This window comes from Hypanus sabinus, chromosome 26 (genome assembly GCF_030144855.1).
Source record: "Hypanus sabinus isolate sHypSab1 chromosome 26, sHypSab1.hap1, whole genome shotgun sequence".
Taxonomy (NCBI): domain Eukaryota; kingdom Metazoa; phylum Chordata; class Chondrichthyes; order Myliobatiformes; family Dasyatidae; genus Hypanus; species Hypanus sabinus.
In genome coordinates this window covers 20,032,789-20,040,444 of record NC_082731.1, presented here as the reverse complement: position 1 = coordinate 20,040,444, position 7,656 = coordinate 20,032,789, and the positions used below count along the sequence as shown (strand labels likewise).

General features: G+C 48.3%; 2 non-coding genes across 2 annotated transcripts; both read left to right on the top strand.

The window, feature by feature from the left end:
- Positions 1 to 969: 969 nt before the first annotated feature.
- trnal-uaa (transfer RNA leucine (anticodon UAA)) lies at positions 970 to 1,053 on the top strand. Its single transcript has one exon. It is a non-coding gene; the product is annotated as a tRNA-Leu (tRNA).
- Positions 1,054 to 4,085: 3,032 nt separating this feature from the next.
- On the top strand, positions 4,086 to 4,168 carry trnal-uaa (transfer RNA leucine (anticodon UAA)). Its single transcript has one exon. It is a non-coding gene; the product is annotated as a tRNA-Leu (tRNA).
- The last annotated feature ends 3,488 nt before the right edge of the window (positions 4,169 to 7,656 follow it).

Genomic DNA, 7,656 nt, shown 5'->3' with positions numbered 1-7,656 from the left:
CGACAGCGCTTCTCCCTATAGATGCTGCCGGGCCTGCTGTGTTCCACCAGCATTTTGTGTGTGTTGTTGTTAATGTCGACAGTGCTTCTCCCTATAGATGCTGCCTGGCCTGCTGTGTTCTCCACCAGCATTTTGTGTGTGTTGTTGTTAACGTCGACAGTGCTTCTCCCTGTAGATGCTGCCTGGCCTGCTGTGTTCCACCAGCATTTTGTGTGTGTTGTTGTTTGAATTTCCAGCATCTGCAGATTTCCTTGAATTGACTTTTTGTTGATCTTCAATAATAGTTAATTAAAAAGATTTTTAAATGAAAAAGCGAACTGAGGAATGGAAAGGACGTGTGAACAAATACCAGATCGCTCGGGCTAAGTGGGTAGGTCTTGCACAGAGTTTGTATATATGGGCCCAATGGTTCGATTCTGTGACCTTGGGATTAGGAGCCAGAGTGGTCCTGCATTGGACAGGGTGGGGTTTTGTTCATAACCATTCCTGTTAACTGGAATAAATTGCCCAACAGCCTCTCGGAGCTATGCTATAAATATTAGAATAGCACGGGGAAAAAATCGTATAAATGATCTTGCATACCTTCTTATGTCCCCCCTGTCGGATTGCTTCCTAAATTCAATGATCACATGTGTTTTCACCAACGTGGCAGTTCCACGTTGTGTGTTAAAAAAAAAAGTCACTAAACTCCCGTCGTTTGAAAGATAATCTATTTACTCTCCTCTTAAATTTACGCCCTTCCGTTCTCAAACTTATAAACTTACATATGTGGTATGGCTCACGTAGGAAATAACAAGAGGAGTTGAAAGTTGAAATATTAGGAAAGTTGCAATGTTGTGTGTTAACGGAATGCGAGTGCACAGGGGTACCGAGAGCCCCGCACATTCAGCGGGTATCCGAGAAGGAAATCCAGGACAGTTTTTTTTTTATTGGAAAGTAAGGGTTTAAGTATTTCTTCACCTCTGTCGGACCAGGATGGCCGAGTGGTTAAGGGCGTTGGACTTAAGATCCAATGAACGAATGTTCACGTGGGTTCGAGCCCCACTCCTGGTAACTCATTAACAGTTGCAAATGCATTTCGACGTTTATTATATTTAAAATATACATATATTTTCCACAACACAGGTGGAGGCCATGCGGGGCCGGAGCCACCCCACTTCCGACGCATTCCACCACCGCCCCCGCTATCTCATTAGAGCGGAAGGAAAAAGGCCTAAAAGTACCGCGATCTCTCAATCAGATTGCAAACCCCACTGCTTCCCATTACCCCCAAACACAACAGATTCTGCAGTTGCTGAAAATCTGGAGCAAAACCTACAACGTGCCTGGAGCAACACAGTAGGTCCGGTAACATCTATGGAAATGAATAAACAGTCGACGTTCCGGTCCGACACCCTTAATAAGGAGTGGAAAGGAAAGGGACGACACCCTGATATAAAGATAAAGTAGGAGGAGGAGGACAGGTCAAAAGCTGACACGTGAATTCAGGTGGGTGAGAAAGGTGAAGAGCGGGAGAAGAATAAATCTAATGGGAGAGGAGAGTGGACCATGTGAGAACGGGAAGCAGGATGGTCACCGGGAGAATGTGATTGTCAAGAGAGGAGAACAGAGAAGAGGTCAGAATGGAGGACAGAAAAAGAGGGAAAGAGGGAGAAGAAAAATGACCGATGAAAAGTACAGGTCGGTTTGAAGCAACTGTTATATTTGACAAAACAAGATACAGCCGGCATCATATTGAAGCCCTTTCAGTCGACGCTACCCGATACTTTATGTGCTAAACGTCAAAGGACAATTAGATATTTACAATGCATCCATAATGCTTTCTTTGGAAGTACACAATCTTTACACCACCCGATTTTCACTCACAAACAGACATCTAAATGAACTTTAATCAGCATTCTAGGGCCCGTGAGGCAAGACTTTTGGGAACCTATTGTTCAGAGCTGCAGTTTACATTAACTCTACAGTGTACGTTCGAATCTGAAGGCCGGTGGCTGAAGTCTGTTTACGTTAATTGCTACATGTGCTAGACTCAGAAACCTGCCCAACAAAGGCAAAGAGCTGGAAAGACGAAATCTGACAGGAGAGGAGAGTGGACCCATTTGAGCAAGGGAAGAAGGAGGGGCACCAGGGGAAGGTGATAAGTAGGTGAGGAGAACTTAGAGCTGAGTGAGGAATAGAAGAAGACGGAAGGAGGAGGAGGGAAAAGAATACCATAAGGAGAAACCGATCAAGTTGCAGCCTACCTGGACGGATGATGAGGTGTTACTGCTCAGAGTGGCCACACGGTGGCAGTAGAGGAGTGCACAGAGTCCAGACAAACATGTCGGAAAGGGAATGGGAATTGGAATTAAAATTGTTCCCGAGAAATTCCCGCTTTTGGCAGATGGAGTGAAGGCGTTCGACAAAGCAGTCCTTCGGGTTCTTGTGGGACTCATCAATACAGGGTGTCAGGAGCACCGGATACAATAAATGTTACTGAAGCTCTTGGCACTCTGATGCCCTAGAAAGGAAAGATTCTTTCTGGGAAAAGATGCAGAGGAGACGAAGGAACTGATAAAAAAGGAAGAGCATTTTACAGGAGACAGGATAGAGAGAGGTATAGTCAAGGTACTGTGGGATTTAAAAAGATGATGGTGGCCTAGTTGACTCCAGAGATGGAGACAGAGAGATCGAGAAATGGAATGGGGTGAAATGTGTCAGAAATTGTCCAAGTGAATGTCAGGAGCATGGTGGATGCTGGAGGCAAAGTTGATGAAATTGACAAGCTCAGTATGGGTGCATGAAGAAGCTCCAATGCCGTGTTCAGTGTAATGCAGAAAGAGCTGTGCAGCGTTACCTCGGACCGTTCCACGTACCCTATGAAATGGCAGGTATCGCTGGAGCCCTTGCATTAAAAGATGAAATGGCAGGTATCGCTGGAGCCCTTGCATTAAAAGATGTTGGGAACATTTTGTCTCCAGAGACAGTTAGAGAAAAGAGAAGGAGAGGTGTTGGAAGTGAACTTAAGGATAGGGAGGAAGTTGGAGGCAAAATAATGACCTTTTCGAGTTCAGCATGTGTGAATGAAGCAGCACCAAACCGGTCATCAAAGCAGCGCGAAAAGGGCGGGGGAAGCAATATATTGGGAGGCCTGAAACATGGACTGTTCCACATAGCCAACGAAAAGGCAGGCAAAGTTGAGACCCACGCACCCGCTGTTCCATCTTTGGGACGCGGAGTGTGGCCGCATCAGTAACTCAAATGCTCCCTTTCGCAAAGCCTTTGTTGCCGCGCAAATGGAAGATGAGGGGATAATAGAACCTCTCTCTATCTATCTACCTATATACCTCATTATCTTTTTCTTTCAGTGCCTTTGCCTCTCTGTTCCCCCTCTCTCCCTCCCTCCCTCCAAACCCACCCCGTTCTCTTTCAACATCTCATTTTCCCATAGTTTCATTCTCCTGTTGTCTCTCATTTCTTTTTCTATCGTTTTTCTAATTCATACTTTCTCATCCTTCTTTTCATTTACTCTACCAATCTATCAATGTTTTCTATCTATCTCTTTCGTTCTCTCTCTCTCTCTCTCTCTCTCTCTCTCTCTCTCTCTCTCTCTCTCTCTCTCTCTCTCTCTCTCTCTCAACCTCAATCTCTCTGTCAGTCTTTCTTTCCCAGTCTTCCTGCAGTACCTCTCTCGCTCTCTCTCTGTCTCTATCTATGTATCTCAGCCTGTCATGGACTGCTTATTCCATTCCCCGTCATATTGCCACCTAAATTCTGTGAATGCATCTGATTCCAACATTCCGCGGTGGTTCCTGATATTAACCACACTGTGCGTAAAAACAAACTTACCCTAACTCCCGATTGTAAAAGAAAACTCTCATTCCTCTCCCCTTCTGTTTTAATCGTACAACTTTACATGTGTGGCGTAGCCCACGTAAGAGACTACATGACGTGTTGAAAGATGGAATATTAGGAAAGCAGACACATTATTCTTTTTAACGGAATGCGAGTACACAGGAGTACATTTGGCAGCATCCGAGCAGGAATTCCGGAGAAGTTTTTCAATTTGAAAGTAAGGGTTTACACTTTTGTGTTTGTGTCAGACCAGGATGGCCGAGTGGTTAAGGCGTTGGACTTAAGATCCAATGAACATATGTTCACGTGGGTTCGAACCCCACTCCTGGTAATTGATTATCAGTCCGCACCGAACTTTTCATGGCAAAAGGTATTTCGACGCATATATTTTCCGCACCACACAAGCGGCGGCCGTTTGGGACATCCCACTTCCGACGCGTTCCATCCCACCACCCTGCCCCCGTTACCTCATTGGAATGAAAAAAAAAGCCTGCGAACTCTTCAATCCGGTTCCAAACCCCACTGCTTCCCGTTACCCAAACACGAGAGATTCTGCAGGTGCTAGAAATCCAGAGTAAATCACACAAAATGCTGGACATGAGCTCTGCAGACAGCAACTACGGAAATGAATAAACAGTCAAAGCTTCGGGCCGAGACTCTTTAGTAAGGACTGGGAAGGAAGGGGGAAGACGCCAGAGTAGAAAGATGGGGTCAGGAGGAAGCGGGATAAGGGAGAAGATGACAGGTGAAACTAGGTGGATGAGATAGGTAAAGCCCTGGAGGAGAGGGATTCTAATAGGAGAAGAGTGGACCACGTGAGAGAGGGAAAATGGAGGGACACCGTTGCAGTGGTGGGGGGGGGGGGTGGTAGACAGGAGAGAATAAGACCCAAAGTGGGGAACAGAAGAAACCAGAAGGGGCAGGAGGGGAAAAAAAATTATCGCAAGGAAAAATCAACGTCTATGTATTAAGTTGGAGCCTACTTAGACGGATTTTGAGGTGCTGATGCACCTTGCAGAAGAGGAGACCATAGAGTCCAGTCCAACATGTCAGAAAGGGAATGAGAGTAAGAATTAAAATGGTTGGCACTGGGAAATTCTGTTTCTGGTTTTGGCACATGAAGTGAAGGTGTTTGACAAAGCAGTCCCTCAACGTCCATTGGGTCTCAATAACTCAGGGTATCGGGAGCACTGAGTAACTCGATATATCCAATGGTCTCGATACTCTGATGCCCTAGAAAGGAGAGCCTCGCCTGGGAACAGATGCAGCGGAGTTGAGGAATAGCGTTTTTACATGAGACAGGCTAGGAGGAAGTATGGAATCGCCAACATAATCCGTGGGATATAAAAGATGTCGGCAGACAGCGTGTCTCCGGGGATGGAGACAGAGAGATCGAGGGATGGGAGAGAGCAGTCAGAAACGGACCGAGTGAAAGCAGGGGCATGGTGGAGGGCTGCTGGGGGCAAATGTGACGACATTGACAAACTCAGCATGGGCTCATGAAGCAGCACCAATGCAGTCATCGACGTAGCGCAGAAAGAGCTGGGGAGCACCGCCTTGGAAGGGCGCCGAAACATGGAGTCTTCCACGTAGCCAATGAAAAGACGGGCAGGCGGACACTTTGGGGAGCAGGTGAGCGGCCTTCCACAGTGGATGGCCTCGCATTTACCAACATTGTACTCCATCTGCCAGACCTCGCCCACTCAGTTAACCTATCTACATCTCTCTTCACTCCAGTTGCCCTACCCACCCTGCCCCATCCCTCTCCCGGACTGCGCACACCTTTCATTCATCCTCCTCTCTGATCTTTCTCTCTCTTTACCTTTTGCCTCTTTCGCCTTCATCTCCTCGCTGTCTCTCTCTCTCTCTCTCTCTCTCTCTCTCTCTCTCTCTCTCTCTCTCTCTCTCTCTCTTTCTCTCTCTCTTTGTGCCTCTCTCTACCTCTCTCTCTCTCTCTCTCTCTCTCTCTCTCTCTCTCTCTCTCTCTCTCTCTCTCTCTCTCTCTCTCCTCTCTCTCTCTCTCTCTCTCTCTCTCTCTCTCTCTCTCTCTCTCTCTCTACCTCTCTGTCACACTATGCCCACTCTCTCTTGGCCCTCTCCTCTTTCTCAGCTTCCTTTCTGCATCTTTCTTTGCAGTTGTACCACCCCCCCGCCCCCCCCCCCCCCACCTGCCCCATCTTCCTCACTCACTTCGCTTATCCACGAACAGCCGCAAGAACAGAGCGGGTCCCGGGACGGCGTCTGACAACTGGAACAGAGGAAAGTCGGCCCTCTGGTCATCGGCTGTCGGTACCAGCACACGGTGGCGTCAGCAGAGACGGGGAGGAGGCAACTCAGCTCAACTCTCTACCCATCCCGAGGTGCCATCGGTTCGTCAACTGCGGCCCCCGGCCTCAGTCCGATTACCCTTAGGGACCAGACGAGAGCATTGAGCAGCCTCGAGGCACTGAGGAGAAAATGAGAAGGTTTCAATCAGGTCAACGAACTCATCGACGGCAGCTAGTGCCCTGGCTACCGATAGGGCCAGGGGCCGCTTCCTGTTCGTTAGTGGATGGGGCCTGAAAGGCGGGGGATCAAATTCGCAGACCGGACCCTGCCGCCCATATTCTGACAGAGAGAGGGACGAACATGGCACAGGCTGGAGAAGGGAGAAAGAGGGAGAGCCGAAAGATAAAGAGTGAGGAGGAAAGAGGGAGAGAGGAGATAGGAGAAAAGTAGATGAGAGAAGAAAAAAGGAAGAGAGAGAGAGGGAGAGAGAGGTGAAAGAAGGGAAGAGACAAGAGTGGAAGAAAGAAGGAGAGAATGGGAGACATTCCTCACAATTTTGGATTTTTGGAATAAGAAGGGTCAGATTCAGAAACGGCACCTCGACACCAACGTGCACTCAAAGCGTTGCTGCTCAGCGACTGGCTGCTCTTTCGGCCAATGAAATTCTATAACTGAAGTGTATAAGATATTGAGGGGGAAGGGTGTAGATGAAATGAACTGCAGGATACATTCAACCCCCCCCCCCCCACCCACCATATTAACGGCAGATCAAAAAAATCCTGAGTATGTAGATGTGGCGTGAGGTTCAAGAGGTTTAGAGGGTATTTGAATGGGGCACACCCTCGTTCACTCAAAGAGGGCCAAGTATCTGGAACGGAATGTGCCAGCTTTCCTTTTGAAAGGGAGCCGAGAGTTGTGAAGAAGCGTCTAACTCAGCCCTTGAAGTGACCACAAATCTCTTCCCACATTTAGCACACCTACCGCCCCCCACCCGCCGCCGGACCGGCACAACGGTGTACGAAACAAGCCCTGGACGACTGGATTAATTGCGAATGGTAATAGGCTGTGAATAATCTGCTTACATACTGTGCGACCAAATCTTTATCCCCAACCATGCTGTGGGGAGCACCGCCCTCGAATCCTACCCCCTCACACACACACACACACACACCACGGGGAACAACGTCCCATCAGAGATGGAGGAAGATTTCCAAAAGATTTGCCTCTCTCTTTCCGCCTCACGGCCTGAGACTGAGCGACTGTCTTGTGTCCATCTTGACGCCCCCCACACAGCCCCATCTTTCCCTGCCGGGCTGCCTGCCTCTGGTATGTCTCCTACCACTTCCCTAAGGGTAACTGCATCTATTCCCAATCGTCCACTTCTCTCTATCCCCCCTTCTGCCCATCCATATTGAGGTCGATCTGTATAACTACGGATCCCACCTAAGAGGTTTAACCGGTCCTTTTCATCTTCAAGAAGTGATGCCCCAAGACGCAGATATATATCACCGGGACCTCCACCACCTGGCACATGACCGCTTCTCGTTACTG